This window comes from Panthera uncia, chromosome D4, assembly GCF_023721935.1.
Source record: "Panthera uncia isolate 11264 chromosome D4, Puncia_PCG_1.0, whole genome shotgun sequence".
Classification (NCBI taxonomy): domain Eukaryota; kingdom Metazoa; phylum Chordata; class Mammalia; order Carnivora; family Felidae; genus Panthera; species Panthera uncia.
The window spans coordinates 75,914,585-75,936,725 of NC_064807.1; positions in this window are offsets into that span (position 1 = coordinate 75,914,585).

Here is a 22,141-nt window from a genome sequence, read left to right on the forward strand (position 1 = left end):
AGCGCGCACCGCCTCGCCGCCCTTCCTACCCTCTTCCGTGGGCCTCTAGTCTGCACTTGACTCCGGAGACTCCCTTCTGCTAATCCTCTGGCGGTTTTCTGGGTTCTTTAGGCAGGTGTAGGTGGAATCTAAGTGATCGGCAGGACGCGTTGTGAGCCCCGCGTCCTCCTACGCCGCCATCTTCCGGACTCCCCCAAGAAATGAGTGTTTTTAAAGAGGTGGAATGAGGCAAGGGCAACCAGTTTCTTTTATTTTTTTATTTATGTTTTATTTTTTTATTTTATTTTATTTTTTTATTTTTTCAATATATGAAGTGTATTGTCAAATTGGTTTCCATACAACACCCAGTGCTCATCCCAAAAGGTGCCCTCCTCAGTACCCATCACCCACCCTCCCTTCCCTCCCACCCCCCATCAACCCTCAGTTTGTTCTCAGTTAAGGGCAACCAGTTTCTAGGACAATGATAATTAAGCCTGTAGCTGACAAGTGTGTCAAATATGGACATGATTGAACAAAGAAAGAAAAAAGAGAGAGAAAGAAAGAAAAGAAAGAAAGAACAAAGAAAGGAAGGAAGAAAAGACAGTGGCGGTGGGGTTGAATGCCAAACCTTCTTCAAATCCTGACCTTAACACTCCCTAGCCGGGTGACCAAAGGCCACTCCAAGATGAAGTTTCCTCATTCATCCAGCAAGAAGCGTAGTGTTCTTTTCACAGACTGGTTGTGGCACTTTAGTTCAAAGCTCCTAGGAGAGTGCACAGCTGCTTCGCCCAAGCTTCCCTCCTTTCCTTCTCTCTTTTAAAAGTTTTGGCAAAAGCATCACCAGCACTTTGGATTCTGTGCTGCTAATGAACCAGCCTCCACAGAATCAGCCTCTTCAGAGCAGGATTTCATGGACTGAGAAAATCCTGAATTCCAATTGCTGTCTTGCCAATTATTAGCCATGTGACCTCTCTGAACCTCATCTTCCTTATCTGTAAAACAGGAGTCATGATGTTATCTGCCTCATGTGAAGATACGGTACCTAGCATTCCTCTCAGTGCTTGGTACGTTGTAAACACTTAATAGATATTTGCTGTGGTTTTGTGTCCTTCACCTGATTGGATGCACCATCACTCCACAGACCGTTAGCATGGCCAAGTCTTTGCCGTGATTATGTTCTTCAGTTTCCCCTGGTTACTTAGGAATCATGGTGGTTCTGTTACAGGTTTCTGCTCAGTCTGATTCTGTTTAGAGGTAATACTTCTGTTAGTCCTTAGGATGGCACTTGACAGTAGCAATTTGGAGATTCCTAATAGTTGTCAACCAGTAAAGACTGAGACTTTGGGAAAAAGAGGAGAGAATTATTAAAAGCATATAAATATATAAAGGAAAATAAGGAAACCCTGTGTGTGGAAGGGTTAAGTGAGTAGAATTTATTTATATCTAAGTTATTATCTGTGTCTCAGACTGCATCCAGTAAGGATTTAATGTTGCTTACGATGAAGGGTGTATGTGGGAAAAATTGTTAAGCTAGAACTAAGAAAAAATAATGAATCAAAAAGAAAGGAGGCTACTAACAATACCAAAGATCTTAGACTAAAATAATTCATATAACAGGCTTTTTGCATCAATTATCCAGTAACCAAGAAAACCAGGAATTGGATAGAAAGAAGAGCAATCTATTATCAAAATAAGCCCCCAAATCAGGGGGTTTAGTTGGGGATATAGATAAGCAGTGACTTTTGGGCAAGTGACTGTTTGCCACCCAGCCTTGTTTTTCAAGATGTAAAGAGGCTATTGGAGTTAGTCTTTTTCAATATTCTCTTGATAACCTATCACTTTTATTTCTTCAACAAAATGTTACCCAGACTCAATTTATCAGTATATAAAAATGGAGCTTGAAGGTCGAACAGGACATGGGGTTCTTATCTCTATTTATAAATTACGGTAACCTCAAAGTCGTATTCAGAAAGACCCTTAATTAGAGAAACATTGGCCCATATGATGTATCATTCCTCCACTCTTTGTGATAAACAACATATATTTATGTACTATTAGGAAGCATATTCAAAATGTGTAATATATCCATTCATTTAATGAGGAAATCAATAGAATATTACATAGAGTCCAAAACAAATCACTTGGGTCCATGTCAAGTATTAAGGGTATGGTTAAAAGAAACAGACATATTCCTGTAGTTCACAGTAAACATAAAACATTGGCCAGTAATTTAAAATGTGGTAAGAGCAAAAAAAGATCATGGATGTTGTGTGTCAGCCACCAAACAGGCATACTTTGGAGACATGTGGGTGTGGTTACAGACTACCGCAATAAAGTGAATATCACAATAAAATGAGTCAAATGAATTTTTTTTCTAGGGCATATAAAAGTTATGTTTACACTGTACTGTAGTCTATTAAGGGTACAATAGCATTATGTCTAAAAAGAAAAAAAACAACAACATACGTACCTTAATTTAAAAGTACTTTATTGCTAGAGAGCCTGAGTGGCTCAGTCAGTTAAGCGTCCAACTTCAGCTCAGGTCATGATCTTGCGGTTGGTGAGTTCAAAGCCCGCGTCAGGCTCTGTGCTGAAAGCTTGGAGCCATGGAGCCTGCTTCAGATTCTGTGTCCCCCTCTTTCTCTGCCCCTCCCCTTCTTGTGCTCTGTGTCTCTCTCCCTCTCAAAAGTAAACATTGAAAGAGTTTTTTTAAAGTACTTTATCGCTGAAAAGTGCTAACTATCATCTGAACTTGCAGCAAGTAGTGATCTTTTTGCTGGTGGAGGGTCTTGCCTTGACGTTGAGGGCTGCTGCAGGGTAGTAGTTGCTGGAGGTTGAGGTGGCTCTGGCAATTTCTTAAAATAAGACAACAGTGAAGTTTGCCACATCGATTGGCTCTTCCTTTCACAAACGATTTCTCTGTAGCATGTGATGCTTTTTGATAGCATTTTACTCACAGTAGAACTTCTTTCAAAATTGGAGTCAATCCTTTCAAACCCTTCTGCTGCTTTATCAACTAAGTTGATGTAATATTCTAAACCCTTTGTTGTCTCTTCAACAATGTTCACAGCATCTTCACCAGGAGTAGATGCCATCTCAAGAAACCACTTTCTTTGCTTATCCATAAGAAGCAACTCTTCATCCATTAAGGTTTTATCATGAGATTGCAGCAATTCAAACATAATAATAATGAAAAAGTTTGAAATAATGCAAGAATCACCAAAATGTTTCACAGATACAGGAAGTGAGCATATGCCATTGGAAAATGGCACCGACAGACTTACTCAATGCAAGATTGCCACAAACCTTCAGTTTCTAAAAACCACAGTATCTGCAAAGCACAATAAAAAAGAGGTACACATGTGTAGCTAATAATGCCTACCAGAGGAAGGTATGAATAATTTTAACCAGAATAATTTAAAGTCAACGCTATACTTTTTTCTCCATAAGAAAAAGTGTAGCACTTTGTCACTAAGGAACACTTGACCAGCACTATTCCTGGAAGTACTCAGGATGAAAATCAATTCAGGTTAATGCCTATCCTAATAAGGAAGGGTGTTCACTCTCTGGAGACAGGGGTCAAGTATAAAGACAAATTTCTGCCATAACGATCTTTGATCTCTCCAAACCCAGGCAATCCTGTCTCCATCTTTTTAGTTCTAACAAACAGAAACATGCCTGGCACATGGTACTTAGTAAGTTACCTCTGTTTGCTTGCATCTATTTCCATTTGTTTGTTTCCACTTCATTTATTCTCTAAATAAATAAAAAGATATTTTGAGAATTTTCAACTTGTGAAAGCAGCATTGATATGATCAAAAAAGAATATGCAAGACTAGGGAAAGAAGATAAGCATGTTTACACAAATGAGCATAAAAAGAGCCCCTATCCTCTGTGTAAGAAAGGTGAGGAGTTATCAGTATGTGTACACGGAATTTAGAGTAACCGGACTAAGATCTGAGTAAACAGAAGGTATGTATAGGAACTCAAGGGTGGATACACTCCCTGTAACATGAACACCTAGACCTGTTTTTTAATTTACATACACAAAACAATAGCAAAGAAGAAAGAGGGGAAAATGATGTATGCTCATATTCAGTAAGACACCCAAATGCACACAGCAATGCTAGGTCTGTGCACATTCATGATAGAAACACTTAACGCTAAGCTCACTCATTTGCCCATTATTCCACAAACATTCATTTAGCACGTACTCCATGTCATGCTCTGGAGAGCGCTGGGGGGTGAAAATAGCAAGCAGCACCATCACCCCATTCTTGGCGGCCGCTTTGCTGCTCAGTGGAAGCTTTACCAAGTGTCAGCCAGGGAACCTGGCATTTATCAGGGTGGGTACTGCGCCCTGCTCTGCTGACAGGGTAGATTCAATACATGTCATCCCCACTGTGTAAGATGTTTTAATGGCTTGCTCTTTCCTCTCTCTCATCACCCAGGCGACCTTGTGTTTCTTTGCTCTTCGGCCCCTTTTCCCATCCCCCAACTTTTCCTTCACATCTCCTTTGCACCAAGCTGCCTAGGTGGGTGGCTTATTTCTGCATACCCACCCATAAAATGTTGGAATTGACTACATTATCCCTGAAGTTTTACCCAGCTCTTTTGTGCTAACATTGTGGAATCCTTGCTACTGCCTCAGTATGATGTAGCTTGCATTCTCCTTCAAAGGCAGAGCCGGAGACAAGAGCTCTGAGGGAGGTAGTTTAGTTTAAGTCATTTGGTCGTATAGTACATGCATGGAAGGTCTGAAAAAATGAAACAGGAAAGGAGGGAAAACCAAGTTGGAAGGGCTAGGGAACTGTGACACGGGGAAGAGGAAAAGCAGCCAATGCACAGGGTATTGTTATGGGAAACTAGAGTTCAATCCTGTTGGTAATGTTCTGAGGAACTGTATGGAATGTGCTCGTGAAATGTCTGACACAGAATAAAGGAATATCTACCCACAGTGCCTGTTCCGTTGGTCAAGGGTCATCCCAGGAAGTATTGACACTTGCACATTTCTCAGTTTGTATAGGCACCACCATGGCTGATCAGGCTCCTACAGGGGATTCCTGTGACTGAGGCAGATAAGCCTTGAGAGAAAAAAAAGAGAGAGAGATACACAGTGCAGCTAAGATCAGGAGCTGTTAGGCTATACCTGAGTACAGCTGGTTGCTATAGCAAAGACCAGAGAGAAATGATAGGAAAAGAGAATATGAAAAAGAAAAATAAATAGACACACAAGCCATCATATCCCTCAATGTTTTCCAAATGTCGATATCAATAAATTTTAATTTTTCAAATCAGCTTTACCAGGGCAATGAATATATTGGAGGTAACTCAAAAAAAATTGGATATCCCCCATTTCTACAAATGCACACGCTTGTGGATGGAGTGGGCTCCATAGTACTTCCCCTTCCAATTCCCACTTAGGTCCAGCATAATATTAACAGTTATTATTAAACAAATCTACAATGTGTCAGGCACTGTGTTAGGCACTTTCCATATAGTGTATCTTCTGAGCCTCAGATCAGCATGATCCTGACAAATGAGTATGGATACTCCTGTCATACAAATGAGATTAAAGCTCAGGAATGGGAACTGACTTGACTGCATTCACATAACTGAAAAGGGTTTAAACTGCATATATATATATATATATATATATATATATATATATATATATAAATAATGTGGATTTGAATATGTATATATTCAAATCCACATATAATATCTGTAAGCCACAGGCTGTTCCAGGAGTTGAATCTATCTCAGTGGGCACTCAGGTTTAGGGTCAGGTGTATGTCTCAGTTCTATGTTTCCATTCCTGCCTGGTCTGAAGACTAGATTTATTTATTTACTTTTAATTTTTTTTAATGTTTATTTATTCTTGAGAGAGAGAGAGAGAGAGAGACAGAGCATGAGCGGGGGAGGGGCAAAGGGAGAGAAGAAGACACAGAATCTGAAGCAGACTCCAGGCTCCAAGTTTTCAGCACAGAGCCCGACACAGGACTCAAACCCACAAACTGTGAGATCATGATCTCCGCTGAAGTCGGACCCTTAAACGACTGAGCCACCCAAGCACCCCTGAAGACCAGATTTAAACTTCAGCCTGCCTGGCTGGAGCCTTAATATACTACTTAGTTGCTTGCCGGAGAACCCAGCTGCTTGACCTTATCTGCCAGTTAAAATATATTTGATATCAATGCTAGCCTAGCTTTGAACCTAAAGCCTCACAATTTTGATTTCTACTTTTTCTCATTGGAGGTCAGCCTACAATGGAATGACAACCCCACACGAACCCTTCCATACTCCATGGTGTTTCTATTGCATTGTTTCTTCTACCATTTCAGTTTTCTCTTTACACTTTCTCTTTCTATTATTCATAATCTATTGGAAGAATAAGATAAGTCACAGCAGAGAATACCAAGAATAAACTGGGAGTGGTATTAAACATGATTTAGAATCAGGGAATCTGATATTTGAAGGGAAGATATCAATCTGTCTCTGTACCCATTCCCTCCCTCAATGTACCTCTCTTCTTCACAGCTCCTTGACAGTCCATCATTCAGTGCATTGGAAAATCTTAGCTTACCTTCCCCAGTCACTCCCTCAGAGGGTACATGTGTACAATGCATTTCCTTCCTCCCTGGACAGAGTTGACTACACCAAGGGTCAGAGTCTGATCCTAGCTAGGCCTCTCTTGGGAAAGAAACAATGAAGAAAAGGGAAAGAGGATTAGTAAGGCAGGGGTGAGGAAGTATCTTCTTCATGTGTCATATAAGAGAACATAGGTTGAGGGAACAAACATGAAACAATGTTGATCTGATGAGAATGAGGAAAGAAACATTTTAATTAGAAAAAGATAGTGATAGTTGGAGAAAGATTTCAATCAGCCTCCCTGATACCCTATTCCCAATTACATCCCTACTCTTCACCACCTACATCTCTGTCCTCTTACTTACTAGTGTTGCTCATGGAATTTTCTCTATCCATCCCCTTCTTGATTTTGTTTTGTTTGTGTTTTTTTCCAATGGGAATTATCAGATATATCTGGACTATGTCTTTGATGACATGAAAATCTCTGTCTCCTGAAATTCTTTCATTTCCCAGTAAATCCAATTGTTACAAAGTGGGGTTTTTAAAATTTATTTTAATTAATTAATTATTATTTTTTTTATGTTGAGCTGAAAGCATTAGCTCAAAACTTGCACTCATTGGTTCTGCTTCTGCCCTTTGGGACCAAATCAAACCAGTATAATCTCTTCCTTATATGCCTGCCTATCCATTAGGGAAGGAAACCAACGTTACTGTTCTCTCTACTCCATAAAGTTGTGTTTCCTGAGCTAAATGTCCCCGGTTCCTCTTGTTATTTATATGCTGTGGTTTGGAATCCTGTGGCTATGCTGGTCACTTCCCTCTAGTCACACCACAAATTATTGTCTCTGATTTCCAGATTCAGCTGGCCTAATATATAATGATGTGAGTCTGTTACATTCCTATCCCTAGAGTCTTATTTCCATTATTAAAGCTGAAATCTCCTTGAACTCAAGTGTGTGTGTGTGTGTGTGTGTGTGTGTGTGAAAATGACAGAAAATAAGTGCCCATGAAATTTGGAAAAGGTTGTAATGCACAGAATCACTTCCATATGACTCCAAAGTCAAGCAGGTATAATATGGCAAGGTGGTATTATGTTTGACATCAGACATGGCCCAACAGGGGAGAGGAATATGCTTCAACAGTTAGATTATTATGTTAATGCAAACTGGGATTTATTATTATGTTTGTCTTATTCAGGACTGAATTTGATGTGATTGCCACTGCTGCTTCGGTGCTAGGTAATGGAGGCTGAAATGTATTCCCTCAAAGATCCTCCGGGAACAGCCACCTGGGATTGTCAGAGAGAGTCACTGGGTGTCACTGTTGAGTCATATGAATGCAGCTATCTGCTTGCTTATAGAAGTCTGGTTCCTTAAAGAAGCTGTGAGCTGGAAGTTTGGGGTGGCTGCCTGACTGTCCCCTTCTTGTTGGCATCTCTTCATTAGGGTCAAGATAGATTATCCCTCTCCCTGCTTCCCCTTGAGAGGCATTGGGTCAGATGTGCCCATGTGAGTGTGGGCCTTAGCTGCCTCGGCTACTGCTTAATGAGCTTGTCTGTCCTTGACCCACCTCAAAGTACTATGATAGGGGGTCTGTGTTTATGCATCAGTGTAGCAAGTGGTCACCCCCACCAGTGGGCAAGAGAGGTCTCCCCTCACACCCAGGACTTATGGAGCCTAACAGCTCTCTTCACAACAGGCAAACCCTCGCAGTCCACAGAATTTGTTCTAGATGCAGACACACATGATTCCAGTCTCAGTAAAGAGTCAGTAGCACATTTTGGTTTTTTATGGGAGGGCTGAATTTGATAGAAATATAGACAAGTGGAGTTGTAGTCACCTAGTATGTTAAAGGGCAAGGAGAAAATTGACCAAAGATAGAAAAACCAAGGATTAGAAGTCTGGGAGACCTAGCAGCCTTCTGTCCAAGAACTGACCTCATTACTAACCTGGCCTCATCTACACATAAGTGATGAAATTCTGTTGCCTTGATGACTGAATATCCTTTGTAAGATGGTTACTCAAGCCCTTTAGCAGGTGTCTTTAATCCTTGTAGGGGAACCTGATAAATGTATAAATGCCAAAGTCCCATTTCACAAAAACTTTTTCTGGATGTCTGAGGAGAGCCCTAAGCATCAGTGTATTTATAAATTCTACATGTTATTAAACCATATACAGAAAACACTCTTCCAGGACTAATCCATAGGTTACATGTTTTGTGAAGATTGTGCATGATGTTTTTTGTTTTGTTTTGGTTTTCATTTTTTTTCCGGAATTCAGCACTGAGTTGTGTCCAAAGAGATCCTTCCAAAATGTAAATATGACCACTCTGTTCTCCCCTTTTCAATTCCCCAATTGCTAATCACCAGATATAAGCCAAGTCCAAACTCATCGTCCTATTATTTGGGCCTATCCTCACTGGCCCTGACTTATTCCAGGTCAGTACATTTTCCATCCTCAACACTAATTATGCTGTCATACTTTTTACCTGTGGTTCCTCACTTGGCCGCACATTAAAATCACCTGGAGAGGTTTAGAAACATTGATGCTTGAGTCCCATCCCCAGGGATTTTGTTTCATTTGCTGTGGGAAGGGACCCCGGCATCCATGGCTTTCAAAGCTCCCTAGGTGATTCTAACAGAATACAAAATTTGAGAATCACTATTCTGTGATAGTCACCTTCCTAGGATGCACCTACCTTTTCTTAGCCTCCTTTGACCTACCCATAGTTCTTGATCCTTCTTGGTTTAACCCTCTCATCATCTCCTTGATGAAACCATCTCTGAGCCTACTCCTCAGTCAAATTAAAGATTTTTCTCTGAGATTCCATAGCATTTTATGCATACTGTGAGATACTGAATTGGAAATATCTATGTCTTTTTTTACAAAAAAAAATATTTCTAGACTATAAGCTTATGCTGGGGAAGCAAATGGAACATTGTTGCCATTATGTGCCTAGCATACAGCACAGAGCCTTAGCACCTGTTAGATGCCCAGGAAATATTTGTAGGACAGCAATATTGGAGATTGTGAATGAATTAATGAATGAATAATCAATGACAATGACAATGATAATGTCTGACATTCATCAAGGATTTCCCATGTATATGGCTATATACCAAGTGTTACATAGGTATGAACTCATTTCACACTCACAAAAGCCCCAACTGGAAAGACTGATCTACATTTTGCAGATGAGGGAACTCAAGTATAGCAGTGCTAAGTAGATGCCACAGCCATGGTTTGAAGCCTGGTCTGTCTGACTTCACTTGTAGTTAGTCTAGTGATTGCGTCCAAAAAATAGAAAGGTGAAGACATTTAACCAGATTTTCTCGTTGTAGCTCTTATTGGACTTCTTTTGCCAGGCAGTATATTAGCTCTTTAAAGACTTTATCCTATTTAACTCATAAGACAACTCTATATATCAGTCTTTTTATTCCCATTTAATTGAAAAAAAAATCAAGTCTTGGAAAGAGGCAAATTCAGGCAAGGTTGTATGGAGGTAGGACAAGTGGTAGATGAAATCCTATGTCTCTTTGGCTGTGTGGCTTCAACATCCAGAATTATTCACTATGTTACAATAGCTTCCTAATGATGAGGAAGAAATGGGAGAGACAGAGAGAGATCAGATTTACAAATGACTCTTTGGACTTACTTTCATGGGAACAAAATACCTCAAAGAGAGTTTTCTTTGTCTCTGTTCCCCAAACCCTTAGCACTTTTCTCCAAATGGTCATTGAGACAAAAAGGCAAAATGACTTTTTTAAAAAGAGATTGATCAATTATTCTAAGCCTACCAAGGGTATTTGAAGTGTAACCAAATTTTTGTATTGATGCCCTTGTAATTTCTTTCCTTAGATAATTAACACTGAGTGTTAAAGCCCAGGGGCTTTGGTCCTTTTTCTTTCTTTCTTTCTTTCTTTCTTTCTTTCTTTCTTTCTTTCTTTCTCTTTAAGGATGGGCACTTGAGGCCCATAGACCATAGAGGAAGAGCTTGTGAAAGTCACACTGCAGAATTGTGGCCAGATTTAGTTCTCCTTACTCGTAGTCTACTGTTCTTCCCCATGGGTTGGCTTAGTAATTTAAAAAATAATAATAATAATTGTTAAAGATGATTACTATCTTAAAAACAACTTGGATTTTTTTTTAGTTGTAAAGTATTCTAAGTACCAAACACAAGGTATTTTTATTGCCTATTGCTATCACATAACAAGGCCATTTGCTCTGTGGGATCTTGGTAATAGGGATAAGTAGGAGCAAACAGAGGTAAGGTACCGATTCCTTTCCCTTACTAATGTGAACAGATGGTTGAAAATGGGAAGTGGATACTGGCTGCAAAGATATGTGAACCACCGTCTCCCTGCTGAGGGCAGACAATATCCTTTGAGAAGGAGTGGAGGAGACATTTGGAAATTCAGTCGATGAGCCCTGAATGAAGACAGGTCAAAGTTGTGGGAAGCACATAAGATTGAGAAGCAAATTACGTCTAGTGCTTCCAGAGTCTATGACTTTAAGAATGCTGATAAAAAATAAAAAATAAAAAATTAAAAAAAATTAAAAAAACAACTTCTGTGCTTGTTGTCCCATGCACAAAACAAGAGTTAATATTTGCCAGTCTGCAAACATATTAAGTACCTGCATAAATTTGCTCATGGCAGCTCCTCCCATCTGTTCTCTTTCTTATTTCTTTGACCACCAACATTTCTCTCATCCTCAAGCCATAACAGTGTTGTCGCTTTATAAATCTTTCACAGATCTTCCCATAGGAGGTCATTTTTCTTCCCTCTCTTCATCGTAGTGTTTGCTATATGCGTGTGCTATGGTGCTTACTCCAGCATGCTTTTATTTGTGATTAGGGGTCATTATATTTACCCCTTCCACCAGATGGTCAAGTCCTCCTGGGCAAGATCTATATTTTGGCCATTCTTATTTCTCCCAGCAAAAAAAAATAATTTCCTATTCAACATTAGTTGGATTGAGTTAAATTGTGAGCATAGATGCTACTTGTGTTCTCACAGACATCAATTCTAAAAAATGTGGGTATCCACTTCAGGGTTATTTGAGGGAATGGCTGGAGAAACTGTTTAGAAATTTGCCATATGCAAAAGGACATGGAACCAGAATTCCTGTATATGAGACTCAACTCATGGATGTGTGGTATTAGGCAATCAAATTAGTTTCTCATTTGTAAACTAGGGATCATAACACTTGTCCTGCCTATTTCACAATATTATTGTGAAGGTTTAAGGAAATTACATTTAAAAGCCTTTTGGGGACACCTGGGTGGCTCAGTGGATTAAGCATCTGACTATTGATTTCAGCTCAGGTCATGATCTCACACTTCATGAGATCGAACCCTGTGTTGGGCTCTGTGCTGATGGTTTGGAGCCTGCTTGGGATTCTCTCTCTCCCTCTCTCTACACCAACCCCCCCCCCACCCGACTTGTGTTCTCTGTCTCTCTCTCAAAATAAATAAACAAACTTAAAAAAAAGCCTTTTGAAAACTGTACAGTACAATGGACAGCTCAAAGTTGAATATTATTTTTATTATAGTTATTACTACATCATAACTATCTGAAGTCTCTTGTGCTCTAAATAACTGTAATTCATAATTCCATGATTTTTTAGTGAGAATGATAAGTGAGAGATACTTGAATTAAAAGAAAATGACCATGGTCTCTTGGTCTCTATGGAAAGTTCCTGATGGAATGAGAACCCAAGTCTGAAATCCTTAGGATAATACCAGTGACAAAAACAACATATATTGGAAACTTCTGGTGACCTGTGGATGCTTAGGAATAATAGAGCTAAGAATGGAATTGGAAGTAGCAGAACATTTCCTTTAAATTAATATTAATCCTTGCTCCTCACAGCAATCTGAAACCCTCTGATGTACCTGCTGATGATCCTGTCTTCAAAGAAGCCTTTGTCATTTCAATGACTTTGAATCATACTCTGAGAACTTGGATGTGGAAACAAAGAAACTCGGGAGAGTTGGTTATATAACAGAATTGAGCCCTACTTCTCTTTGTGACCTTGAGTAATTTATTTCTGCTGTCTGAACCTGTTTTCTCATCTGTAAAGTGGGGGTACAAATAAAGACAATAGCTACCATTTGCTGAATAACTCTGAGGTCATTACTCTGTATCTCATTCATAGCTAGGGACACTCAGACCTAGGGAGCTTACATAACTTCCTTTGCCAAAAAAAAAGGGGGGGGGGAGGAAAAAAAAAAGAAAAAAAATTGAAAAGTATATTTAAAGAGTGCATTGGCATAAAGACAGATATAATTAGTCTGTGCATCAGCTGAGAGAGTGTGGGGCTAGGATTTGGACAAAGGTTTATTGGAATCCAAAACCTATAATTTCGACTACAAAGTATGACACAAATGTCAGTTGTCGTTGCTATTGGTGATACATTCAGACAGCCTGAGTATTTAAAAGAGAAAAGTTCATCTACTGTGGCTTTAGAAGCCTAAACAGAAATGAGACATTTCTGATCATTTTCAAAGCGAATTTGTGAAAGCCCTACATGTGCCTATGTGGGAATAAGGGAAGATAGAAATACCTCCATTACATTCATCAGGAGGAACTGAGAAGTCAAAACTTTTAGCAAAGCAAACACACAATATGAATTAGTCACTGTAACACCTCCTGCTTTGCATAAGACTCTTTTAGTCTTCTTTAATGTACCCCAATATATTTCTTGCCACTCTAATCTTTGCTGCTGATGTCCAGCCACCCCAGATCAAACACACACTCCTCTTCTACCTTGCATAGTGCAAGGTAAGTAGGTGAATAGAGTTGGGCTGGAGACAGAGCTGCACCATGACTTTTGTGAGCCCCAGGCACTTTTGTCATTATGAGTCACTTTCCCCATAAAATATATTTTATATATATATTAATATATATACAATATATATAATATATATTATATGTACATTAATATATTAATATATGGTATATATTATATAATATATCTATGATATATTATATCTATGATATATTGTTAATCTATATTAATATATAGATTAATATAGATTAATATATAATATATATATTATATATTATTTATATTATATATCTATGATATATTATTATATACATTATAATACCTTATATATTATACATTATATTTAATGTATATATAATATACATAATATATAATATAATACATTATATATTATACATTATAATATACATTATAATTATACATTATACATTATCATATATCTATGATAGATATATTATATATATACATTATATATAATATATATTTAAATATAATATGTATTTATTATGTATTATATATAATAAATATATAATACACAATAAATATATATTTAATATATAATTGTTTAATAATGTATATATTAAATATATTTTATGACTACAGTGGTATAAAGGTGGATAAAATCTAGGTTAAATTCATTATTATACGTTGATTTTTATTATATTTCATTTTTCTTTGATTTTAAAATAAATCAAAATCAACGCTTTTTTATGGTTCCCTAAAAGTATCACAGGCCCTAGGCACTATGCTTATTGTGCCTAATAGAAGCCTCAACCATGAATGAAGAGCTCAGAAAACAAAATGTCACAGGATATAAATCCGTCCTCAGAAACTTTAAATGTGTGACCTTGAGTAAAATGTAAAGAAGTCTGTGCCCCCAGTTTCTTTCTCTGTAAACTAGAGAATAATGCCTGACTTTGCTGGATTAAGAAGATAGCACATAATGTAGAACAGACTTTGGAACATGGTATAGGTCCTCACCAATTCCTAGGCCCAGGGATTCCAGTTTCTTCGAATTGGCCAGCCTGGATCATAGCCCTGTGCTCGTGGCCAGAGAGTGAGAATGAAATGATTGACTATGTTTCCAGAATCACAGGAAACTTACAGAAAGGAAACAAGTTCTTTCACGGTCAGATTACAACAAACAAACACACAGAAAGCCAAAACTAAGATCCATTAAAATCATTATCAAGGTCTTAAGGTTAAGACTGAAAAGAGCAATATACATTCACTCCCTCTTCCCTCCTAAGGCACCCAATTAGAAACTCCACCCTTGATTCATATGCATTTGTTTGGGTAAAACCATTCAACCAGTCCCTTTGATTGTAATGGTGCTAACCAAGGATATAGGGAGAGGAGTTGACAAATGTCTTCCTCAAGTCCAGACACAGCCTATCTACTAACTTTTTCTCTTAATATAGGAGAAACTTAATATAGGAGAAAGTGAGGTTAGTTTAACACAGTTGGTGGCTCAGAAATTTCTTTACAGAAGGTAACAATTAATTTGAATGGGTAGGTGCTAGAGATTCTCCTAAAGCTGTTTGTAGAGCAAGTAGCCTTTATTTCTTCATGCAAATAATAACTAGAGGAGATTGGTGAAGGTTATGAGAAAGCTACGAAGCTAAGGCCTTTCCAGGGCACCCCTAAGACACTGCTCACCCCTAGTGAAACTAGGCTCAGCTCTAATGCTCTTTGCTTTCCCTTTGTCATTGCTTAGTCTGGCCCAGGTAACAGTATGGCAAGGCTTCCCAGCTCTTTCAGGGACCTCCAGACCTTTCCATCAACCTATTGTTCTAGAATTGTGCTTAGGGTAGGTATCCAAACCATCGGTCTATATTTTGTCCAACCCAACTTATTTCCATGTTTTGAAAAAAAATAAGGACGTATGTTTGCTTCTAATCTCCGATCCCCCTCTGTATCTTCTGGTGCATTCTCCTTGATTCAGCAGAGATCATGGTGAATGGTTTCATGGATGATGGAGGCCTGTGTAAATAGTATTCCCCTTCAAAAAATAAATAAACAAACAAAAAATAATAAGGGGGCTGTGCGGAAGGGAAAAAAAATGTGAGTTTGGATTGACAAAATCTAGACCAAACTAAGGCCCTAGTACTAACTAACCTGATTCATTTTGAGCAAGCAAATTCATCTCAGAGTTTGGTCATCTGTAGGATGGCTTAGTTATAACTGATGTGCCTACCATACAGGGTCTTTGAGACCTAACTGGGATTTTGTTTATAGATGCCCTTTAAAGCCAGCAAAATGGTGTATTTCATATAAAATAGGAAGCTATAATTATTGCTGTGATGACTATATACCTTCTATCTCTGCAGCACCAAACATCTGGCTACTAACCAGATTTGCAGTCTCTTCCGATCAGCCTCACAGCCTGAACAACCCACTGACACTATTTCTACCTCCTAGGGAGGCATTTGAATGATTTAATTGACTGATCTTTATTTACATTTGACTGCCACTATGCTGGACAGAAGTTGACTGCTATTTATCCTTAAGATACAATTTTCTTTCTTCTTTTAAGTCTGTGTTCTTTGAATGGATCTTTTAAATGAAAGAATTGTTTCATTATACACATATGTCCCTATAGAGTTGCTGCCAGTATTCACTGCAATAATGGAATTCGGTCATCAGAAAGGATGGCGTTTCTGGGGGTGGATATCTAGTGAGGAGGAGGAGGAGGAGGGAGGAGAGTAAGAGAAGGAAGCATTTCAGATCAGTGCAGTTCCATTGTCTGTATCTCCCTTTCATTGGCATATCAGAAAAGAAGGCAAGCTAAGGTCCCGTAAAATTAAAGGGACACAAGCATGAAGGAGAAGTATCAAATTGAGCTTTTGTTGGAAATTGTTGAGGAGGAGGGAAAATCTCCTTTCAAAGCTTCAAATGCTTTCATAAAGTTCTTTTAAAACATTTTCACTGACTTTTTTTTTACTTCCACCCTTTTTAAAATGTAAATCACATTTTAAAGTTATTTTAAAATATTATTCCGAAAAATCATTCACAAGTTTAATTCACTAAGAACTCGAGGGAAAAACAGACAAATGAAAACGCATTCTTAGATTGACAGATTTGTTAGTCATAAATGAAATCATGCAAATGAAAACACTAAGTAAACGATAGCCTTTTATACATGCAAAAGTGTATCAGTCAAATATTGATTTGCTGAAGCTCTTATATGTGTGATAAATGAAAGGGCAAATGCAAAGGAGTGTTTGACACATAGCAAACCCCAAATAAATAAATATTAAATTTCTCCCCTTTTGTTGACAAGATAGCTTCGCTTGGGTCTCATCTACAGGGCAGCTTATATTAGAGAAAGAATGTCTTTTTTGTTGTTGCTAGCCTTTTTTATTGAATATATTTTGCATCAAGGTCACAATGATTGATTGTATCTTGGAAGTTGGCAACCTTTCAGAATGGACTTGTAAACTTGTTCATCTCATTTTGTTTGGCAATAGGTAGCAAAGGTCTTAAAATTTTTTATTTTCCCTTTGACCCAATAATTTTACTTCTGGGAATATATTCTGAGATAATAATCTTAAACTCAGAGAAAGTTTTATGTACTAATATGTTTACCACAAACTTATTCACAGTGAAAACTTGTGAACAAGTTTCATATATAACAATAGAGCAATGATTAACTCAAGACGCAGGCCAGTAGTGTGCTGACCCATGCATCATCAGCCCTGGCGTGATGTTAGTGGACAACCATACATACTGGTGGAACTGAATAATGTTATAATGTAATCAATTTTGGGATTATGCTAAGTGGAAAAGCCAGTCAGAGGACAAATATTGCATGATTTCACTTACATGAAGTCTTTAAAATAGTCAAACTCATAAAAGCCTAGATTTGAAGGGTGGTTGCCAGGGGCTGAGTGGAGAAGGGAATAAGGAGATGTTGTTCAATGGGTATAAAGTTTCACTTATGCAAGACGGATACATTCTAGAGATCTGCTATACAACACAATGCCTATAATTAACAACACTGTGTCACGCACTCAATTTTTTTTTTAAGAGTAGTTGTCAGGTTGAGTGTTCTTACAAAGAAAGGGGGAACAGTTGGAAACTTTTAGAAGTGATGAGTATGTTTATTATCTTTTTTTCTTTTTACCTTTTTGCCCATTACTTTAATTGAATACATCTTAAGAACAATATTTCATTACACTTTAAAATCTCCATATTTCTTCTTATTATTACTGTGTGAAGCATAATGAAGGAAACTATCAATGGAAAGCTCTATTTATTGTCTTAATTATAAGAATTGACAATTTCTGTCAAAAAAGTTGTTGATTTATCAAATAATACAGGAGGAAAGTTTTCACTAAATGAAATATGGGTTAGTGTAAATCTTTAGCAATGATTAAAGTATGACAGACTTCCCTCGTATTGAACTCAGTGCTTAAAGTTTGAATATTATTTTCTTTTTTAGGAAGCGATTTTAATCATTGAGGGAGAGGAATTGCTTTACAAGTGCTAACCGCTCATGTTTGGAAGTTTCTTTTTTTTTTTTTTTTTAACTTTTTAATTTACATCCAAGTTAGTTAGCATATAGTGCAATAATGATTTCAGGAGTAGAATCCAGTGATTCATCCCCTACGTATAACACCCACTGCTCATCCAAACAAGTGTCTTCCTTAATGCCCCTTGCCCATTTAGCCCATCCCGCCACCACAACTCCTCCAGCAACCCTCAGTTTGTTCTATTTAAATCTGTTATGTTTTGTCCTCCTCCCTGTTTTTATATTATTTTTGCTTCCCTTCCCTTATTTTCATCTGTTTTGTATCTTAAATTCCACATATCCGTGAAGTCATGTGATATTTATCTTTCTCTAACTAATTTCGCTTAGCATAATATGCTCCAGTTCCATCCACGTACTTGCAAATGGCAAGATTTCATTCTTTTTGAAACTAGTAATACTCCATTGTATATATACACCACATCTTCTTTATCCATTCATCCATCGTTGGACACTTGGGCTCTTTCCATAATTTGGCTATTGTCGGTAGTGCTGCTATAAACATTGGGGTGCATGTGCGCCTTCAAAACAGCACACCTGTATCCCTTGGATAAATACCTAGTAGTGCAATTGCTGAGCCGTGGGGTAGTTCTATTTTAATTTTTTTTAATATGAAATTTATTGTCAAATTGGTTTCCATACAACACCCAGTGCTCATCCCAAAAGGTGCCCTCCTCAATACCCATCACCCACCCCCCCTCCCTCCCACCCCCCATCTACCCTCAGTTTGTTCTCAGTTTTTAAGAGTCTCTTATGCTTTGGCTCACTCCCTCTCTAACCTCTTTTTTTTTTTCCTGCCCCTCCCCCATGGGTTTCTGTTAAGTTTCTCAGGATCCACATAAGAGTGAAACCATATGGTATCTGTCTTTCTCTGTATGGCTTATTTCACTTAGCATCACACTCTCCAGTTCCATCCACGTTGCTACAAAGGGCCATATTTCATTCTTTCTCATTGCCACGTAGTATTCCGTTATGTGTATAAACCACAATTTCTTAATCCATTCATCAGTTGATGGACATTTAGGCTCTTTCCATAATTTGGCTATTGTTGAGAGTGCTGCTGTAAACATTGGGGTACAAGTGCCCCTATGCATCAGCACTCCTGTATCCCTTGGGTAAATTCCTAGCAGTGCTATTGCTGGGTCATAGGGTAGGTCTATTTTTAATTTTGGGGGGGAACCTCCACACTGTTTTCCAGAGTGGCTGCACCAGTTTGCATTCTAACCAGCAAAAGAGATCCTCTTTCTCTGCATCCTCGCCAACATCTGTTGTTGCCTGAGTTGTTAATTTTAGCCATTCTGACTGGTGTGAGGTGATATCTCATTGTGGTTTTGATTTGTATTTCCCTGATGATGAGTGATGTTGAGCATATTTTCATGTGTCTGTTAGCCATCTGTGTGTCTTTTTTTGGAAGAATGTCTATTCATGTTTTCTGCCCACTTCTTCACTAGATTATTTGTTTTTTGGGTGTTGAGCTTCATAAGTTCTTTATAGATTTTGGATAGTAACCCTTTTTCTGATATGTTATTTGCAAGTATCTTCTCCCTTCCATTGGTTGCCTTTTAGTTTTGCTGATTAGTATGTTTATTATCTTGATTGGGGTGATGGTTTCATGGGTGTGCACATATATTCAAACCCATCAAATTGTATACATTAAATCTGTGCAAGTTTTTGTATGTCAGTTACATTTCAATAAAGCTACATGTGTGCATGTGTAGTTCTATGTAGTTTTATCACATGCAAAAATTCCTGTGATCAGGACCATAATTGAGACACAGAACTGTTTTATCACTACAAATTTCCCTCAGCTACTCTTTTATAAATATACCCATTCCCTTTGCCCTCCTCTCCCTCTCTCTTACCCTGACAAACACAAATCTCTTACCAATCTCTAACACTTGGTCATTTGAGAATGTTATATAAATGTAATCATATAGTATGTGTGTTTGTTAATTTTTAACAAATAAAATCATATTAGCTATGTTATTCTACATCTCTGTGTACTCTTTTTCTTTTTTCCCCACCTAAAAGTAAATCATAGGCAGTCCTACATGGCAATACATGTTTATAATTCTTTACCCTCTAGTTTTTAATATATGTAAATACATATATCATATAAAATTGTACATTACCAGAATCATATCATGCAGTTTCTTTTTTCAAATATGTTTTTTCTTAAATGTGTTCCTCCTCTCCTTTTCCCACAAATCAACTCTTCATCAGTGCCTCCCGCCTATTAAGTAATCATGGTAGCACCTTCATGTGTATTATTATATATTTTTGCCATGTTTATCTTATATATACACATGTCAGAGAGAGTATATGTGATTATATATACACATACAAACATATATCAAAAGGAAAAATGCAGATATACAAAGTAATGTAAATAATATGATAAATATGTTAAATATGAAAAATATGTTAAAAATGAATACCACCAACCTTGTGGATTATAAAAATAGAATCATAATATATACATTTTTAACATCTTCTTCTTTCAGCAGTACTACTCAGAATGTCCTCCAAATCAAATGTTATCATTCATGTTTGAATTGCTAGATGACATTCTAAGGTTTGGACAAATCCTATAGTGTAGAATGTCTCATAATGAATGGAATTTGCTTTGTTTCTAGTTTTTGACATTATCAATAATGTAACAAGAACACTGTGTGTGTGATAGATACCGTGTATACACACATGCACACACGCACACATAGAGACCGGGAGAGAGAAACTGCTTCCTGTTATCACGACAACAATTTGCCGCAAACTTGATGGTGTAAAAAAATGTTTATTCTCTTACAGCTCTGGAGAAGTCTCCAGAAATGAGTTGGCAGTTACTTCTGGAGAATCTAGGAGAAAAAATAATCCCCTTGTCTTTTTCATCTTCTAGAGGCTGCCTCTGTTGCTTGGCTCCTAGTTCCTTCCTCACATGACTCCGTCCCCTCACTTCCCATTATGTCTCCTACTACTAACCCATCCTTCTGCCTCCCTCTTCTAGGGACCTTTATGAATACATTGGGCCCACACAGAAAATGCAAAATAACATCCCCATCTCAAGACTCTTAATGTAGTCATCTCTGTGAAGTCCCTAATACCATGTAAGATAACATAGCCACAGGTTTTGAGCATTAAGACATGGACATCTTTGGCCATGGGTATTATTCAGACTCCTACAAAGATAGTTATTTATATTTATTTTTTTAAGGACAGATTCATGGGAGTGGGAATTCTGGGATGAATAGTGTGGTAGATTATCTTATTGCTCAGCAAGTAAATATTCATTCTCTTCCTTACCACACCTTATCTTTGAGTGTATTTTTCCACCTCACTGACTTTGGACTTGCTATGATCAGAAAAATGTGACTTTAAGGAGTAAGTTCCATATATTTGCTTGAATTTTTTTTTCCCTCCATTATGAGAATAGACCCTCAATAGTGGTTGCTTTCTGAGCCTGGTTCCCAGGAAGAAAAAAACTCCAACCAAATTCAGCAGAGGTACCAGTGATCCATAGATGTGGTATGTTTGTTGTTTTAAATAACTGTGTTTTGCAGGGGGTGGGGGCGGATTCTTTGTTATTGTAACAAAAATTGATCAATACATAGAGTATGGATATATTCAATTTTAATAGATACTGCCTAATTGCTCTAGCAATGCAAATTTATGCAAACAACACGAGATTATGTTCATCCTGCATCTTCAGTGCAAGAGGAATTATCAGTCACTAAGTTTTGACAATATGGTGGTTATAAAGGAATGCCTCATTATACTTGAGGATTTTATTTCCTTCATATGAATATTTCTTCATATTTTCATTCACTGCTTAGATTGGATATAACTGTTTACATTTTTCTTTTAGTTTTTTTTTCCCTTTAAGCTTGCCCAAAAAACCCCATGTCAAACCTATTTTTTTGTTTTGTTTTGTTTTTTTGTCATCAGGTTGGTAAATATTTTATATTTCCCAAATTCAAGTGTGCACGCACACACACACACACAGATTTGAATACATATATTCCAATTTTATGGAGATAAGTATTTATTTTAATCTCCTATCTTTTCTTTCTTGGTTATGAAGGTTACTCCTATGCTTAGAGTGTCTTGTGATACTTTTGTTTTATTTATTTAATCATTTATTTTTGTATTTAAGCTTCTAAACCATCTGGAATTTATTTTTTCTATGATGTGAGACATGCTCCAACTTAATTTTCTTCCAGATGGGTAGCCAGTTGTGCCAGCTCTATTAGTT